This window comes from Oncorhynchus masou, unplaced genomic scaffold, assembly GCF_036934945.1.
Source record: "Oncorhynchus masou masou isolate Uvic2021 unplaced genomic scaffold, UVic_Omas_1.1 unplaced_scaffold_2568, whole genome shotgun sequence".
Lineage (NCBI taxonomy): Eukaryota > Metazoa > Chordata > Actinopteri > Salmoniformes > Salmonidae > Oncorhynchus > Oncorhynchus masou.
In genome coordinates, this window is record NW_027009011.1 from 15,061 (window position 1) to 36,013 (window position 20,953).

Sequence of the window (20,953 nt, forward strand, 5' to 3'; positions counted from 1 at the left end):
TTACATAGTGTACAGTGTGTTACATACAGTGTACAGTGTGTTACATAGTGTTCAGTGTGTTACATACAGTGTGTTACATACAGTGTACAGTGTGTTACATAGTGTTCAGTGTGTTACATAGTGTTCAGTGTGTTACATACAGTGTACAGTGTGTTATATACAGTGTGTTACATAGTGTTCAGTGTGTTACATACAGTGTACAGTGTGTTACATACAGTGTGTTACATACAGTGTAGTGTGTTACATACAGTGTACAGTGTGTTACATAGTGTTCAGTGCGTTACATACAGTGTACAGTGTGTTACATAGTGTGTTACATACAGTGTACAGTGTGTTACATAGTGTTAAGTGTGTTACATACAGTGTACAGTGTGTTACATAGTGTGTTACATACAGTGTGTTATTTACAGTGTGTTACGTACAGTGTGTTACGTACAGTGTTAAGTGTGTTACATACAGTGTTCAGTGTGTTACATAGTGTGTTACATACAGTGTTCAGTGTGTTACATACAGTGTGTTACATAGAGTGTACAGTGTGTTACATACAGTGTACAGTGTGTTACATACAATGTACAGTGTGTTACACAGTGTTCAGTGTGTTACATACAGTGTTCAGTGTGTTACATAGTGTTCAGTGTGTTACATACAGTGTTCAGTGTGTTACATAGTGTGTTACATACAGTGTTCAGTGTGTTACATACAGTGTGTTACATACAGTGTACAGTGTTTTAAATACAGTGTTCAGTGTGTTATATGTAGCTGGCAATTATAGTTGTATCGGTATGGATCTGGAAGTGAACGGAGAAAACGAAGGGGATATATGCACATCCCACCGAAATAACGGGTGCTGGGCAAACCCCCCCTCCCACCGAAAAAACTGGTGCTGGGCAAACCCCCCCCCCAAGATAACTGGTGCTGGGCAAACCCCCTCCCCCAAGATAACTGGTGCTGGGCAAACCCCCCTCCCCCCAAGATAACTGGTGCTGGGCAAACCCCCCTCCCCCCAAGATAACTGGTGCTGGGCAAACCCCCCCCAAGATAACTGGTGCTGGGCAAACCCCCTCCCCCCAAGATAACTGGTGCTGGGCAAACCCCCCTCCCCCCAAGATAACCGGTGCTGGGCAAACCCCTCCCCCCAAGATAACCGGTGCTGGGCAAACCCCCTCCCCCCAAGATAACTGGTGCTGGGCAAACCCCCTCCCCCCAAGATAACTGGTGCTGGGCAAACCCCCCTCCCCCAAGATAACCAGTGCTGGGCAAACCCCCTCTCCCCCAAGATAACCGGCGCTGGGCAAACCCCTCCCCCCAAGATAACCGGGCGCTGGGCAAACCCCCTCCCCCCAAGATAACCGGTGCTGGGCAAACCCCCCTCCCCCCAAGATAACCGGTGCTGGGCAAACCCCCTCCCCCAAGATAACCGGTGCTGGGCAAACCCCTCTCCCCCCAAGATAACCGGTGCTGGGCAAACCCCCTCCCCCAAGATAACCGGTGCTGGGCAAACCCCCCTCCCCCCAAGATAACCGGTGCTGGGCAAACCCCCCTCCCCCCAAGATAACCGGTGCTGGCAAACCCCCCTCCCCCCAAGATAACAGGTGCTGGGCAAACCCCCCTTCCCCCAAGATAACTGGTGCTGGGCAAACCCCCTCCCCCCAAGATAACTGGTGCTGGGCAAACCCCCCCTCCCCCAAGATAACTGGTGCTGGGCAAACCCCCTCCCCCAAGATAACTGGTGCTGGGCAAACCCCCCTCCCCCCAAGATAACCGGTGCTGGGCAAACCCCCCTCCCCCAAGATAACCGGTGCTGGGCAAACCCCCTCCCCCCAAGATAACCGGTGCTGGGCAAACCCCCCTCCCCCAAGATAACTGGTGCTGGGCAAACCCCCTCCCCCCAAGATAACTGGTGCTGGGCAAACCCCCTCCCCCAAGATAACTGGTGCTGGGCAAACCCCCTCCCCCCAAGATAACTGGTGCTGGGCAAACCCCCTCCCCCCAAGATAACTGGTGCTGGGCAAACCCCCCTCCTCCCCAAGATAACCGGTGCTGGGCAAACCCCCCTCCCCCCAAGATAACCGGTGCTGGGCAAACCCCCCCTCCCCCCAAGATAACCGGTGCTGGGCAAACCCCCTCCCCCAAGATAACCGGTGCTGGGCAAACCCCCTCCCCCCAAGATAACAGGTGCTGGGCAAACCCCTTCCCCCAAGATAACTGGTGCTGGGCAAACCCCCCTCCCCCAAGATAACTGGTGCTGGGCAAACCCCCTCCCCCCAAGATAACTGGTGCTGGGCAAACCCCCCTCCCCCCAAGATAACTGGTGCTGGGCAAACCCCTCCCCCCAAGATAACCGGTGCTGGGCAAACCCCCCTCCCCCAAGATAACCGGTGCTGGGCAAACCCCCCTCCCCCCAAGATAACTGGTGCTGGGCAAACCCCCTCCCCCCAAGATAACTGGTGCTGGGCAAACCCCCCCTCCCCCCAAGATAACTGGTGCTGGGCAAACCCCCCCTCCCCCCAAGATAACTGGTGCTGGGCAAACCCCCTCCCCCCAAGATAACTGGTGCTGGGCAAACCCCCTCCCCGCAAGATAACTGGTGCTGGGCAAACCCCCTCCTCCCCAAGATAACTGGTGCTGGGCAACCCCCCGGGAGCAGCAAAACTCTGATCTGGACGTGCTGTTAGAAAAAGAACATATAGAGAACAACAAAATGGCCCCCAACTCTGGACATTTAACCTGTGTGTTCCCACTGAGATCCTGTTTTGTACCATTAACCATAAACCTGTGTGTTCCCACTAAGGTGTTCCCACTAAGGTCCTGTTCTGTACCTTTAACCTGTGTGTTCCCACTAAGGTGTTCCCACTAAGGTGTTCCCACTAAGGTGTTCCCACTAAGGTGTTCCCACTAAGGTCCTGTTCTCTACCTTTAACCTGTGTGTTCCCACTAAGGTGTTCCCACTAAGGTCCTGTTCTGTACCTTTAACCTGTGTGTTCCCACTAAGGTCCTCCTCGTCTCCCAGCATGATGGGTAGGAACAGGGAGTGGCTGGAGGCCATCATGTGGATGGTAGGTAGAGGAAGCAGGTCTTTAGGTCCTCCACTACCTCCATACATCAGATCCAACATCCTGTTTAGGGTGCTCAGGAAGTTAGGGTCTCTGTAGCGACACCTGGGAAGGAGAAGATTCTCCGTAAACACAAGACATGAATATGTCAAGAGGAAAATACATCTCAGACTAACCTGGAGAAATAAAAGGTTAGATAAATCACATGACCCCCCAACAGACCCCCCCTGACAGACCCCCTGACAGACCCCCCCCGACAGACCCCCCCGACAGACATGACAGACCCCAACCCCCCCCGACAGAACCCCCGACAGAACCCCCCGACAGACCAACCCCGACAGACCCCAACCCCCCCGACAGACCCCAACCCCCCTGACAGACCCCAACCCCCCGACAGACCCCAAACCCCCTGACAGACCCGACAAACCCCCCTGACAGACCCGACAAACCCCCCTGACAGACCCGACAAAACCCCCCTGACAGACCCCAACCCCCCTGACAGACCCGACAAACCCCTCCCCGACAGACCCCAACCCCCCTGGCAGACCCCAATTCAACAGAAGACTTGTGTCTGAATAAGGGATCTTACTTCAGTCCAGCCTTGACAAAGCTGTTCCATTCTGCTGCTGTTATGTCTTCTGGAAAAGTCTGAGGGGAAAAAATATATAAAAGTTTGTTTCTGAGTTACCAATGTAGTCCCGCGTGGCTCAGTTGGCAGAGCATGGCACTTGTAACGCGAAAGATTGTGGGTTCGATTCCCACAAGGTGACCAGTACGAAAAACACATGTACTCACTACTGTAAGTCGCTCTGGATAAGAGCGTCTGCTCAATGTAATTTAAGTTGACATATACATTTACATTACATTTAAGTCATTTGGCAGACGCTCTTATCCAGAGCGACTTACAAATTGGTGAATTCACCTTATGACATCCAGTGGAACAGCCACTTTACATTGACATATCAACTGAAAACATCTCATGACCTCTGGTCAACAGTAGCACATTTATATAAGGAATAGAGAGTCATTTGGGATGCGGACAACAGGCGACAGACTGTGGACCCACCAGCAGTACAGTCAGTCTATTCAGTATGCTGTCCTCCTGTGCGAGTGGTGCCGTGTTCTGGTCTCGGTTGTGCCCGTAGGAAGAGCTCAGCCACCGGAGGGCAGCAGAGAGCACCGAAGTCCTCCACAACTCCAGCTCCTCGGGACAGACAGACAGCACAGCACTGATGGGGTCCACCAGCTGCCATCTGCCAGGGAGGGAGGGACAGAGAGAGAAGAAATACACCTGGTTGATTGATACATGGTCCCCTGTAACCTTAGTAGATGTGTGTTTGACTGAAATAGTCGGACTTCCTAATAAATGGCACTGGAGGGGAAGACCAACCGGCTCTGCTTCGAGGTGTGGTGCCTGCAGCCGCAGCACCTGGAGAACCTGGCAGACCAGATGGAGACATTCCTACCGCTGGTCAACAGTTACCTGCAGACTGCAGCCAGAGAGGACCCCGCCAGGCCTAAAGAAGGTAGGTGGTTGTGGTCTTGTCTGCTGTGTCAAACTCATTGTTACTGTATTTATGTTAGACTGGCAGCTGTCAGGGAGGGGGCTATACAACCGTGCTATATTTGTTTTTTCCCCCGTCTATAACTTATTTTCTACATAAATGTTGCAGCTACCGTGTCTCTTATGACCAAAAAGAGCTTCTCACCTTGAACGTAGATTACATTTTCAATCTCTCCCTGACCGAGTCTGTAATAAATACATTCAAACAGACCATCATAGTCCCCGAGCCCAAGGAAGCGAAGGTAACCTGCCGAAATGACTACCGCCTCGCAGCACTCACGTCTGTAGCCATGAAGAGCACAGCAAGCGGTACCGGAGAGCCAGGTCGAGGTCCAAGAGGCTCCTTAACAGCTTCTACCCCCCAAGCCATAAGACTGATGAACAGTTAATTAAATGTCCACCCAGACTATTTACATTGACCCCCCCCTTCATTTTTTACGCTGCTGCTACTCACTTTACCCCTCCCTACATGAACATATTACTTCAATTACCTGGACTAACCTGTACCCCCTGTATATAGTCTCATTACTAACCTGTACCCCTGTATATAGTCTCATTACTAACCTGTACCCCCTGTATATAGTCTCATTACTAACCTGTACCCCTGTATATAGTCTCATTACTAACCTGTACCCCCTGTATATAGTCTCATTACTAACCTGTACCCCTGTATATAGTCTCATTACTAACCTGTACCCCTGTATATAGTCTCATTACTAACCTGTACCCCCTGTATATAGTCTCATTACTAACCTGTACCCCCTGTATATAGTCTCATTACTAACCTGTACCCCCTGTATATAGTCTCATTACTAACCTGTACCCCTGTATATAGTCTCATTACTAACCTGTACCCCTGTATATAGTCTCATTACTAACCTGTACCCCTGTATATAGTCTCATTACTAACCTGTACCCCCTGTATATAGTCTCATTACTAACCTGTACCCCTGTATATAGCCTCATTACTAACCTGTACCCCCTGTATATAGTCTCCACATTGACTCTGTACTGGTACCCCCTGTATATAGTCTCCACATTGACTCTGTACTGGTACCCCCTGTATATAGCCTCCACATTGACTCGGTACCGGTACCCCCTGTATATAGCCTCCACATTGACTCTGTACTGGTACCCCCTGTATATAGTCTCATTACTAACCTGTACCCCCTGTATATAGCCTCGCTATTGTCATTTTATTATTTCTCTTACATTTTTTACTTTGGTTAATTCGTAAATATTTTTGTATTGTTGGTTAAGGTCTTGTAAGTAAACATTTCAAAGTAAGGTCTACTACACCCGTTGAATTCGGCTGTGTTTTACTGAGGTAATACCTGTACAGCCATATTACCTCTCAAAGCCGTCCAGTTTCTGCAAGGCAGCAGGCAGGGAGGCGATGAGCTCTCGGATGTCCTTGACCTTAGCGGTCAGTCTAACCAGACTAGACAGAGCCTCCACAACCTCCACAGCCCCCAGGGCCTCCCCCGTCTCCTGCCCCAGCACAGAGAGGCTCATCCTGGGGAACAGGGCCTTCTTCAGGGCCTTCAGTACCGCTGTCTGAACTGTGGGACAACATGGGCATGTCAAACAACACGGTGACTGTGATCGTTAAGAACCAAAACATGCACTTTCACTTCTTTAGTCAAGCATTAAATGTCAATGAGAGACTAACGAAGTGGAAGTTAGGATTCAGACCCCCCTGACAGACTCCCCTGACAGACCCCCAGACAAACTCCCCCTGACAGACTCCCCCTGACAGACCCGACCCCCTGACAGACCCCCCTGACAGACTCCCCCTGACAGACCCGACCCCCCTGACAGACCCCCAGACAGACTCCCCCAGACAGACCCGTCAGACCCCCTGACAGACCCGACAGACCCCCTGACAGACCCGACAGACCCCCTGACAGACCCGACGCCCCTGACAGACCCCGACAGACCCCCCTGACAGACCCAACAGACCCCGCTGACAGACCCCCTGACAGACCCAACAGACCCCCTGACAGACCCCCTGACAGACTCCCCTGACAGACCCCCCTGACAGACCCCCCAGACAGACTCCCCCAGACAGACCCGACAGACCCCCTGACAGACCCGACAGACCCCCTGACAGACCACCCCTGACAGACCCGACCCCCCTGACAGACCCCCCGACAGACCCCCCCTGACAGACCCGACAGACCCCCTGACAGACCACCCCCGACAGCTGCCAGTCTAACATAAATAAGGTAACAATGAGTTTGAAACTGCAGACGAGACCACACCCACCTACCTTCTTTAGGCCTGGCGGGGTCCTCTCTGGCTGCAGTCTGCAGGTAACTGTTGACCAGCGGTAGGAATGTCTCCATCTGGTCTGCCAGGTTCTCCAGGTGCTGCGGCTGCAGGCACCACACCTCGAAGCAGAGCCTGTGAGCAGAGCAGTTCTGCAGCAGAGCTACCCGAGGGCCTGGGTGGCTGCAGTAAGAGGCCCCTGGAGACAGTGGAGCAGGATGTCAGTGTGGAGGAGTTTAGCGTTGCCTGGCTGGGTCCTCAGGGCCTGCAGGAGGAAGGTCTCCAGAGACGGGCTGGAGCAGGAGAGGAGCAGGGTGGCCAGGCCTTGGAGGTGGGCCTGGGAGAGGAGGAGGACAGGGGAGCCGGATGAAGAGGCGGTGGAGGAGGTGGTCTCAGTGAGGACCTGTAGAGCCGTGCGTCCGTAGACACTGAGCTCCGCTGCTCTGGAGCTCTTCTCTCGGTCCTCCTCTCCCTCCCCCGGGGTGATGAGGGCCTCCTTGGGAAGGAGGAGAAGGGAAGAGACCAGCTCCTGGAGGAGATGGGGTTCCATGTAGGCATGCAAGGCCATGAAGGCTCTCACAGGCCGGGACTCCTTGTCGGTCTTCCTCGTCTCCCCCAGCTCTCTGAGCAGAGCCCTTGATACAGCCTCGAGGTAGGGGGAGAGGAGATGGAGGGAGTTCAGGGGTCGAAGGACGGAGGCAGAGGACTGTAATAGACCCAGGATGCAGTCAGACAGTTGAGCACACAGCAGCTTCAGCCTGACGGGGTTGAGGGAGGTAGGAGGGACAGAGGACAACTCCAGAGACAGGAACCACTGCTCGATACACGGGTGCCTCAGGATGGAACTCAGCACTGACAACACCACCTACACACACACACACACACACACACACACACACACACACACACACACACACACACACACACACACACACACACACACACACACACACACACACAGGTCAGGGAAAAGGATACAGTATATCACATCACCAGAACAAAAAGTCGACGAGAAATATCCCAAATCCACCAGGGATAAGTTATTGAGCTACAGTAAACAAAGAAGAACAAGGCTACAACTCTATTTGTCACGAAGACTCCCTGACGAAGGACACGGAGTCTTGGTCCTCCTTTTTGATATTGGTATGAAGACTCCTGACGAAGGACACGGAGTCTTGTTCCTCCTTTTGATATTGGTATGAAGACTCCCTGACAAAGGACACGGAGTCTTGTTCCTCCTTTTGATATTGGTATGAAGACTCCTGACGAAGGACACGGAGTCTTGTTCCTCCTTTTTGATATTGGTATGAAGACTCCCTGACGAAGGACACGGAGTCTTGTTCCTCCTTTTTGATATTGGTACGAAGACTCCCTGACGAAGGACACGGAGTCTTGTTCCTCCTTTTTGATATTGGTACGAAGACTCCCTGACGAAGGACGCGGAGTCTTGGTCCTCCTTTTTGATATTGGTATGAAGACTCCCTGACAAAGGACGCGGAGTCCTTGTCCTCCTTGGTCCTCCGTTGGAATCCTGACTACTATATATCTGGTATACGACCTCAGGTAAAAGGGCTACTGGTACCTACCAGGCTGTGGTCGTCCTCTGTTTCAGAAGACGGGTTGACCTCCAGGAAGAGCTCCGATCCATTCAGGAGGTCCACAGCTTTGGGTTCTGCTGCCTTGGCTGGATCTGCTACAGTGGCTGTGTCCTGGTCCATAGCTATAGGCTCCGTCTCCTTGGGATCCACAGCCATGGTTTCTGTGGTCTCCGCTGCCTTCTGATCAGCGACCATGGGCTCAGTCTCTCCTTCGACCATGGGCTCAGTCTCTCCTTCGACCATGGGCTCTGCCTCGGTTTCCTCAGTTGGTTCCTGTGGGCTCTGAAGCCTCAACACCAACCCCTGGAGAACTCCCATTAGGACATTGAGCTCCAGCAGGCCTGTGTCTATATACAACTGTGGAGAGACAGGAGACAACGTGTTAGGAGAGGTGGAGAGACAGGAGACAATGTGTTAGGAGAGACAGGAGACAATGTGTTAGGAGAGGTGGAGAGACAGGAGACAACGTGTTAGGAGAGGTGGAGAGACAGGAGACAATGTGTTAGGAGAGGTGGAGAGACAGGAGACAGGAGACAACGTGTTAGGAGAGGTGGAGAGACAGGAGACAATGTGTTAGGAGAGGTGGAGACAGGAGACAATGTGTTAGGAGAGGTGGAGAGACAGGAGACAGGAGACAACGTGTTAGGAGAGGTGGAGAGACAGGAGACAGGAGACAACATGTTAGGAGAGGTGGAGAGACAGGAGACAGGAGACAACGTGTTTGGAGAGGTGGAGAGACAGGAGACAACATGTTAGGAGAGGTGGAGAGACAGGAGACAACGTGTTTGGAGAGGTGGAGAGACAGGAGACAATGTGTTAGGAGCTAGTCATGGTAGATGCGGCTCGATAAAGCAGGGCTCATACAGGTTAGGTGAGTGTTTCCCCGTACCATGCTGAAGTTGTCCACAGTGGTTCTGATGTACAGTAGGATCTGCTTGGCTGCAACAGGATACTCTGACATCTCCATAGTGACCAGACTCTTCTCCAGTCTCCGTTGGAAGGAGTCTTCCAGCAGGGCAGAGGCCCCCTGGGTGAAGGCCGTCTTCAGTAGACCAGTGAAGGTCACAGGACTTGGAGAGACATGGAAAGGGATTTCACAGGACTGGAACTATCGGACAGAGGAGAGACGATCGGACAGGAGGTTGGTTGTGGACACATAATAATGTCATTGCTGTAATTAGCACCATTAAATAATAACACTTTTACAATAACCTTATTGTGAACATGATATTAACTACGTGTTATTAACAAGATAATAACAGTTATATCTGTATGATCGAGATGAGAGGGAGGTGTTCTGACCAGAGGTTCCCGGGCCTGTTGGGGCAGCCATGTTGTGTAGTAGTGATGTAGGTGAATGACGGAGTGATGGGGGGGCCCAGGATCTTCAGAGGAGTTCAGCTCTTTGTCGTACTGTAGAAGAGCCAGGCTGAGGGGCAGAGGGTCTCTCTGACAGTGGAGCACGTCACACAGGACTGTTGCCATGTAGTCATATATTACACCTTAAATACACAACAACACATTATACACCATCCCTAGAGTCAAATACACAACATTACATTATACACATCCCTAGAGTCAAATACGCAACATTACATTATACACCATCCCTAGAGTCAAATACACAACATTACATTATACACCATACCTAGAGTCAAATACACAACAACACATTATACACCATACCTAGAGTCAAATACACAACAACACATTATACACCATACCTAGAGTCAAATACACAACATTACATTATACACCATCCCTAGAGTCAAATACGCAACATTACATTATACACCATCCCTAGAGTCAAATACGCAACATTACATTATACACCATCCCTAGAGTCAAATACACAACATTACATTATACACCATCCCTAGAGTCAAATACGCAACATTACATTATACACCATCCCTAGAGTCAAATACACAACATTACATTATACACCATCCCTAGAGTCAAATACACAACATTACATTATACACCATCCCTAGAGTCAAATACACAACATTACATTATACACCATCCCTAGAGTCAAATACACAACATTACATTATACACCATCCCTAGAGTCAAATACACAACATTACATTATACACCATCCCTAGAGTCAAATACACAACATTACATTATACACCATCCCTAGAGTCAAATACACAACATTACATTATACACCATCCCTAGAGTCAAATACACAACATTACATTATACACCATCCCTAGAGTCAAATACACAACATTACATTATACACCATCCCTAGAGTCAAATACACAACATTACATTATACACCATCCCTAGAGTCAAATACACAACATTACATTATACACCATCCCTAGAGTCAAATACACAACATTACATTATACACCATCCCTAGAGTCAAATACACAACATTACATTATACACCATCCCTAGAGTCAAATGCACAACATTACATTATACACCATCCCTAGAGTCAAATACACAACATTACATTATACACCATCCCTAGAGTCAAATACACAACATTACATTATACACCATCCCTAGAGTCAAATACACAACAACACATTATACACCATCCCTAGAGTCAAATACACAACATTACATTATACACATCCCTAGAGTCAAATACGCAACATTACATTATACACATCCCTAGAGTCAAATACGCAACATTACATTATACACCATCCCTAGAGTCAAATACACAACATTACATTATACACCATCCCTAGAGTCAAATACACAACATTACATTATACACCATCCCTAGAGTCAAATACACAACATTACATTATACACATCCCTAGAGTCAAATACACAACAACACATTATACACCATCCCTAGAGTCAAATACACAACATTACATTATACACCATCCCTAGAGTCAAATACACAACATTACATTATACACCATCCCTAGAGTCAAATACACAACATTACATTATACACCATCCCTAGAGTCAAATACACAACATTACATTATACACCATCCCTAGAGTCAAATACACAACATTACATTATACACCATCCCTAGAGTCAAATACACAACATTACATTATACACCATCCCTAGAGTCAAATACACAACAACACATTATACACCATCCCTAGAGTCAAATACACAACAACACATTATACACCATCCCTAGAGTCAAATACACAACATTACATTATACACCATCCCTAGAGTCAAATACACAACAACACATTATACACCATCCCTAGAGTCAAATACACAACAACACATTATACACCATCCCTAGAGTCAAATACACAACAACACATTATACACCATCCCTAGAGTCAAATACACAACATTACATTATACACCATCCCTAGAGTCAAATACACAACATTACATTATACACCATCCCTAGAGTCAAATACGCAACATTACATTATACACCATCCCTAGAGTCAAATACGCAACATTACATTATACACCATCCCTAGAGTCAAATACACAACATTACATTATACACCATCCCTAGAGTCAAATACACAACATTACATTATACACCATCCCTAGAGTCAAATACACAACATTACATTATACACCATCCCTAGAGTCAAATACGCAACATTACATTATACACCATCCCTAGAGTCAAATACGCAACATTACATTATACACCATCCCTAGAGTCAAATACACAACATTACATTATACACCATCCCTAGAGTCAAATACGCAACATTACATTATACACCATCCCTAGAGTCAAATACGCAACATTACATTATACACCATCCCTAGAGTCAAATACGCAACATTACATTATACACCATCCCTAGAGTCAAATACACAACATTACATTATACACCATCCCTAGAGTCAAATACACAACATTACATTATACACCATCCCTAGAGTCAAATACACAACATTACATTATACACCATCCCTAGAGTCAAATACACAACATTACATTATACACCATCCCTAGAGTCAAATACACAACATTACATTATACACCATCCCTAGAGACAAATACACAACATTACATTATACACCATCCCTAGAGTCAAATACACAACATTACATTATACACCATCCCTAGAGTCAAATACACAACATTACATTATACACCATCCCTAGAGTCAAATACACAACATTACATTATACACCATCCCTAGAGTCAAATACGCAACATTACATTATACACCATCCCTAGAGTCAAATACACAACATTACATTATACACCATCCCTAGAGTCAAATACACAACATTACATTATACACCATCCCTAGAGTCAAATACACAACATTACATTATACACCATCCCTAGAGTCAAATACACAACATTACATTATACACCATCCCTAGAGTCAAATACACATTACATTATACACCATCCCTAGAGTCAAATACACAACATTACATTATACACCATCCCTAGAGTCAAATACACAACATTACATTATACACCATCCCTAGAGTCAAATACACAACATTACATTATACACCATCCCTAGAGTCAAATACACAACATTACATTATACACCATCCCTAGAGTCAAATACACAACATTACATTATACACCATCCCTAGAGTCAAATACACAACATTACATTATACACCATCCCTAGAGTCAAATACGCAACATTACATTATACACCATCCCTAGAGTCAAATACACAACATTACATTATACACCATCCCTAGAGTCAAATACACATTACATTATACACCATCCCTAGAGTCAAATACACAACATTACATTATACACCATCCCTAGAGTCAAATACACAACATTACATTATACACATCTATGAATACACACAAACAAGGCTTTGAGTGTTTGAACGAGCCACAGACAGCCCGCCAGACAGACAGCCCGCCAGCCAGACAGTCCGCCAGACAGACAGAAAGACAGCCCGCCAGACAGACAGCCCGCCAGACAGACAGTACTTTAGTAGTCTACCTTTCTCCGTTCTGTAGGTAGCAGGTAGTTTGTTTCTGGCCTCCAGGACAGCAGGTACCACGGCACTGAAAGGGAAGGTCTGGAGGATGAGGTCATCACTAAGCGCCGGGCCCAGCTCCTCCGTCTCCCCCTCGCTGCCCTCCATGATCACATCAACCATGTCCAGCACGTCTAGAGATACAAGCAGCACAATGTTTCTCACCAGGCCAAGGCTTTGTCTTCACGAGCTATGTTTCCATTAACTTATACAGTGATTGTTTTTGGTCGACATTTTAGGAAGTTCACATAGAAAATACATGCGATAATAATTGCCTGCTATGGTGCGTTTCGAATTAACTGTCGTGTCGATTATTTTCTTTCTTTCTAAACCTCGGTGTTGAATAAAATGTTTCCATTTAGGCAAAATGAGCATGAAAAAAAATTGGCGCCAGGATGTATGCCCTACCACCCATCTGTTTCATGTCTCAGGTATCGCACGCACGCACGCACACACACACATTTACATTTACATTTACATTTAAGTCATTTAGCAGACGCTCTTATCCAGAGCGACTTACAAATTGGACACACACACACACACACACACACGGTGGCCAGTATATTAGGTACACCACCCTGTCACCAATATGGTTCGCTCCTACAGACAGTGAGTCACGTGGCTGTGGCTTCCTATATAAAGCAGGCAGAGACAGGCATCAAGACATTCAGTTACTGTGTGATTGAACGTTGAAACGGGCTAAATGAGTGACCGAAGCGAATTTGAGGGTGGCATTGTCGGAGCCAGGTTCCAGTATCTCAGAAATGGCTTCCTGGGCTTTTCACGCACACAACAATGTCTAGGGTTTACAGAGAACGGTGGGACAAACAAACATTCAGTCAGCGGCAGTCCTGTGGGTGAAAACTGCTCGTTGACGAGAGGTCGAAGGAGAATGGAAAGAACCGTGGAAGATAACAGGCGTGAAATGGAGATGTACGTATGTATGTAGTAATCACCAACCATCTTTAGTGCCATGAAAAACTATTTGCCCCTTTACGATTTTCTAAATGTTTTGATATTTTTGCTACTGAATGTTAGACAAATGGAACCTGAGTTAACAAATGAAAAACATTTATACTTTGTAAATTAAATAAAGTTACAGTGCATTCGGAAAGTATTCAGACCCCTTGACTTTTCCACATTTTGTTCTCGCCTTATTCTAAAATGAATTCAAATAGGTTTTTCCCCCTCATCAATCTAAACACAAGAACCCCATAATGACATCACAATGCCCCAAAATGACATCACCAAATGACATCACAATACCCCATAATGACATCACAATATCCCCCACAATAATAATGACAAAGCAAAAACAGGTTTCGAGAAATGTTTGCAAATGTAAAAAAAATATAAAAAAATGGAAATATGACATTTATGTAAGTATTCAGACCCTTTACTCAGTACTTTGTTGAAGTACCTTTGGCAGCGATTACAGCCTCAAGTCTTCTTGGGTATGATGCTACAAGCTTGGCACACCTGTATTTGGGGAATTTCTCCCTTATCTTCTCTGCAGATCCTCTCAATCTCTGTCAGGTTGGATGGGGAGCGTTGCTGTTCATCAATTTTCAGGTCTCTCCAGAGATGTTCGATCGGGTTCAAGTCTGGGCTTTGGCTGGGCCACTCAAGGATATTCAGAGACTGGTCCCGAAGCCACTCCTGTGTTGTCTGGGCAGTGTGCTTAGGGTCATTGTCCAGTTGGAAGGTGAACCTATGCCCCAGTCTGAGGTCCTGAGTACTCTGGAGCAGGTTTTCATCAAGGATCTCTGTACTTTGCTCCGTTCATCCTTCTCTTGATCCTGACTAGTCTCCCGGTCCCTGAAACACAGCATGCTGCCACCACCATGCTTCACCGTAGGGATGGGGCCAGGTTTCCTCCAGATGTGACACTTGGCATTAAGGCCAAAGACTTCAATCTTGGTTTCATCAGACCAGAGAATCTTGTTTCTCATGGTCAGAGTCCTTTAGGTGCCTGATGGGTGGTTTCCATCTGGCCAATCTTACCATAAAGACCTGATTGTGGTGCTGCAGAGATGGGAGAACCTTCCAGAAGGACAACCAACTCCACAGAAGAACTCTGGAGATCTATCAGAGTGACCATCGGGTTCTTGGTCACCTCCCTGACCAAGATCTTTCTCCACCAATTGCTCAATTTGGCCGGTCGGCCAGCTCTAGGAAGAGTCTTGATGGTTCCAAACTTCCATTTAAGAATGATGGAGGCCACTGTGTTCTTGGGGAACGTCAAAGCTGCAGAAATATTTTGGTGCCCTTCCCCAGATCTGTGCCTCGACACAATCCTGTCTCGGTGCTCAACGGATAATTCCTTCGACCTCACGTCTTGGTTTTTGCTCTGGCATGCACTGTCAACAGTGGGACCTTATATAGACAGGTGTGTGCCTTTCCAAATCATGTCCAATCAATTGAATCAAATTGTAGAAACATCTCAAGGATGATCAATGGACACAGAATAAACTTGAGCTCAAATTCGAGTCTCATAGCAAAGGGTCTGAATACTTATGTAAATCAGGCATTTCTATTTAGAAAAGTGTATTAATTTGCTAAAAATTTAAAAAAAATACAACTAAAAGCCTGTTTTCGCTTTGTCATTGGTGGAGTATTGTGTGAAGATGAGGGAAACATTTTTTTTAAATCCATTTTAGAATAAGGCTGTAACGTAACAAATGTGGAAAAAGTCAAGAGGTTTTCCAAATGCCCAGTACGCAACACTCAATTCCCATGTGTGAAAAGGTAATTGCCATATGTGGGTTTTTAAGCATGAAGTGTTTGTTTCAAGTCCTTCCACAACATCTCAATTGGGTTTAGGTCTGGACTTGGACTAGGCCATTCCAAAACTTCAAATGCTTTTTAACCATTTTCATATAGACTTTATTGTGTGTTTTGGATTCTTGTCTTGCTGCATGACTCAGCTCCACTTCAGCTTCAGCTCACAGACCGACGGCCTGACATTCTCCTGTAGAATTCACCGATGCTGATCAGGATTCCATGGTTCCTATGGTATCAAGGCAATGACTCAGCTACACGTCAGCTTCAGCTCACAGACCGACGGCCTGACATTCTCCTGTAGAATTCACCGATACTGATCAGGATTCCATGGTTCCTATGGTATCAAGGCAATGACTCAGCTACACGTCAGCTTCAGCTCACAGACCGACGGCCTGACATTCTCCTGTAGAATTCACCGATGCTGATTTCCATGGTTCCTATGGTATCAAGGCAATGACTCAGCTACACGTCAGCTTCAGCTCACAGACCGACGGCCTGACATTCTCCTGTAGAATTCACCGATGCTGATCAGGATTCCATGGTTCCTATGGTATCAAGGCAATGACTCAGCTACACGTCAGCTTCAGCTCACAGACCGACGGCCTGACATTCTCCTGTAGAATTCACCGATACTGATCAGGATTCCATGGTTCCTATGGTATCAAGGCAATGACTCAGCTACACGTCAGCTTCAGCTCACAGACCGACGGCCTGACATTCTCCTGTAGAATTCACCGATGCTGATCAGGATTCCATGGTTCCTATGGTATCAAGGCAATGACTCAGCTAGCAGCTCACACGGCCTGACATTCTCCTGTAGAATTCACCGATACTGATCAGGATTCCATGGTTCCTATGGTATCAAGGCAATGACTGAGCTACACGTCAGCTCACAGACCGTCGGCCTGACATTCTCCTGTAGAATTCACCGATACTGATCAGGATTCCATGGTTCCTATGGTATCAAGGCAAGTCGTCCAGGTCCTGAGGCAGCAAAGCATCCCCCAGACCATCACACAACCACCACCACGCTTGACCTTTGGTATGAGGTTTTTACTGTGGAATGCAGTGTTTGGTTCTGGCCAGACATAAAATGGACTCTTGGAAGAATGTTCTATGGGGCAGATGAGTCAAAATAGCCAAAAGGTGGTACAACCAAGTCATTGAGTGGAAGGGGGCAATTACTTTTTCACACAGGGGAATTGGGTGTTGCATAACTTTGTAAAATAAATATTTTTTTTTTTTTTTTCTTCTTATTTGTAAACTCAGGTTCCCTTGACCTAACATTAGGTGTTGGTTGAATATCTGATAATATTTGCTATCAACAATATACAATAACTTTTTCACCGTACTGTCTATGTGAGATGAGGATGATGTAGGAGTCACCAACCGTCTATGTGACATGGGGATGATGTAGGAGTCACCAACCGTCTATATGTGAGAGATGGGGATGATGTAGGAGTCACCAACCGTCTATATGTGAGATGGGGATGATGTAGGAGTCACCAACCGTCTATGTGAGATGGGGATGATGTAGGAGTCACCAACCGTCTATGTGAGATGGGGATGCTGTAGGAGTCACCAACCGTCTATGTGAGAGATGGGGATGATGTTGGAGTCACCAACCGTCTATGTGAGAGATGGGGATGATGTTGGAGTCACCAACCGTCTATGTGAGAGATGGGGATGATGTAGGAGTCACCAACCGTCTATGTGAGATGGGGATGATGTAGGAGTCACCAACCGTCTATGTGAGATGGGGATGATGTAGGAGTCACCAACCGTCTATGTGACATGGGGATGATGTAGGACTCACCAACCGTCTATGTGAGATGGGGATGATGTTGGAGTCACCAACCGTCTATGTGAGATGGGGATGATGTAGGACTCACCAACCGGTGTGAGATGGGGATGATGTAGGAGTCACCAACCGTCTATGTGAGATGGGGATGATGTAGGAGTCACCAACCGTCTATGTGTGACATGGGGATGATGTAGGAGTCACCAACCGTCTATGTGACATGGGGATGATGTAAGACTCACCAACCGTCTATGTGAGATGGGGATGATGTTGGAGTCACCAACCGTCTATGTGAGATGGGGATGATGTAGGAGTCACCAACCGTCTATGTGACATGGGGATGATGTTGGAGTCACCAACCGTCTATGTGTGAGATGGGGATGATGTAGGAGTCACCAACCGTCTATGTGTGAGATAGGGATGATGTTGGAGTCACCAACCGTCTATGTGACATGGGGACGATGTAGGAGTCACCAACCGTCTATGTGAGATGGGGATGATGTAGGAGTCACCAACCGTCTATGTGACATGGGGATGATGTAGGAGTCACCAACCGTCTATGTGAGAGATGGGGATGATATAGGAGTCACCAACCGTCTATGTGACATGGGGATGATGTAGGAGTCACCAACCGTCTATGTGTGAGATAGGGATGATGTTGGAGTCACCAACCGTCTATGTGACATGGGGACGATGTAGGAGTCACCAACCGTCTATGTGACATGGGGATGATGTAGGAGTCACCAACCGTCTATGTGAGATGGGGATGATGTAGGAGTCACCAACCGTCTATGTGTGAGATAGGGATGATGTAGGAGTCACCAACCGTCTATGTGAGATGGGATGATGTAGGAGTCACCAACCGTCTATGTGACATGGGGATGATGTAGAGTCACCAACCGTCTATGTGAGAGATGGGGATGATGTAGGAGTCACCAACCGTCTATGTGACATGGGGATGATGTAGGAGTCACCAACCGTCTATGTGAGATGGGGATGATGTAGGAGTCACCAACCGTCTATGTGTGAGATAGGGATGATGTTGGAGTCACCAACCGTCTATGTGACATGGGGACGATGTAGGAGTCACCAACCGTCTATGTGACATGGGGATGATGTAGGAGTCACCAACCGTCTATGTGAGAGATGGGGATGATGTAGGAGTCACCAACCGTCTATGTGACATGGGGATGATGTAGGAGTCACCAACCGTCTATGTGAGATGGGGATGATGTAGGAGTCACCAACCGTCTATGTGACATGGGGATGATGTAGGAGTCACCAACCGTCTATGTGAGAGATGGGGATGATGTAGGAGTCACAAACCGTCTATGTGAGATGGGGATGATGTAGGAGTCACCAACCGTCTATGTGAGATGGGGATGATGTAGGAGTCACCAACCGTCTATGTGTGAGATAGGGATGATGTTGGAGTCACCAACCGTCTATGTGACATGGGGACGATGTAGGAGTCACCAACCGTCTATGTGACATGGGGATGATGTAGGAGTCACCAACCGTCTATGTGAGAGATGGGGATGATGTAGGAGTCACCAACCGTCTATGTGACATGGGATGATGTAGAGTCACCAACCGTCTATGTGACATGGGGATGATGTAGGAGTCACCAACCGTCTATGTGAGATGGGGATGATGTAGGAGTCACCAACCGTCTATGTGACATGGGGATGATGTAGGAGTCACCAACCGTCTATGTGAGAGATGGGGATGATGTAGGAGTCACAAACCGTCTATGTGAGAGATGGGGATGATGTAGGAGTCACCAACCGTCTATGTGAGAGATGGGGATGATGTAGGAGTCACCAACCGTCTATGTGACATGGGGATGATGTAGGAGTCACCAACCGTCTATGTGAGAGATGGGGATGATGTAGGAGTCACCAACCGTCTATGTGACATGGGGATGATGTAGGAGTCACCAACCGTCTATGTGAGATGGGGATGATGTAGGAGTCACCAACCGTCTATGTGTGAGATAGGGATGATGTTGGAGTCACCAACCGTCTATGTGAGATGGGGATGATGTAGGAGTCACCAACCGTCTATGTGAGATGGGGATGATGTAGGAGTCACCAACCGTCTATGTGTGAGATAGGGATGATGTTGGAGTCACCAACCGTCTATGTGACATGGGGACATGGGGACCAACCGTGAGATGGGGATGATGTAGGAGTCACCAACCGTCTATGTGACATGGGGATGATGTAGGAGTCACCAACCGTCTATGTGAGAGATGGGGATGATATAGGAGTCACCAACCGTCTATGTGACATGGGGATGATGTAGGAGTCACCAACCGTCTATGTGTGAGATAGGGATGATGTTGGAGTCACCAACCGTCTATGTGACATGGGGACGATGTAGGAGTCACCAACCGTCTATGTGACATGGGGATGATGTAGGAGTCACCAACCGTCTATGTGAGAGATGGGGATGATGTAGGAGTCACCAACCGTCTATGTGACATGGGGACGATGTAGGAGTCACCAACCGTCTATGTGACATGGGGATGATGTAGGAGTCACCAACCGTCTATGTGAGAGATGGGGATGATGTAGGAGTCACCAACCGTCTATGTGACATGGGGATGATGTAGGAGTCACCAACCGTCTATGTGAGAGATGGGGATGATGTAGGAGTCACCAACCGTCTATGTGACATGGGGATGATGTAGGAGTCACCAACCGTCTATGTGAGAGATGGGGATGATGTAGGAGTCACAAACCGTCTATGTGAGAGATGGGGATGATGTAGGAGTCACCAACCGTCTATGTGAGATGGGGATGATGTAGGAGTCACCAACCGTCTATGTGTGAGATAGGGATGATGTTGGAGTCACCAACCGTCTATGTGACATGGGGACGATGTAGGAGTCACCAACCGTCTATGTGACATGGGGATGATGTAGGAGTCACCA

The 20,953-nt window shown here is 47.6% G+C and overlaps 1 pseudogene; it reads right to left on the bottom strand.

Annotated features, from left to right (window-relative positions):
- LOC135533668 (nucleolar pre-ribosomal-associated protein 1-like) overlaps positions 1-20,953 on the bottom strand; it is a 56,053-nt pseudogene that overhangs the window by 15,042 nt on the left and 20,058 nt on the right.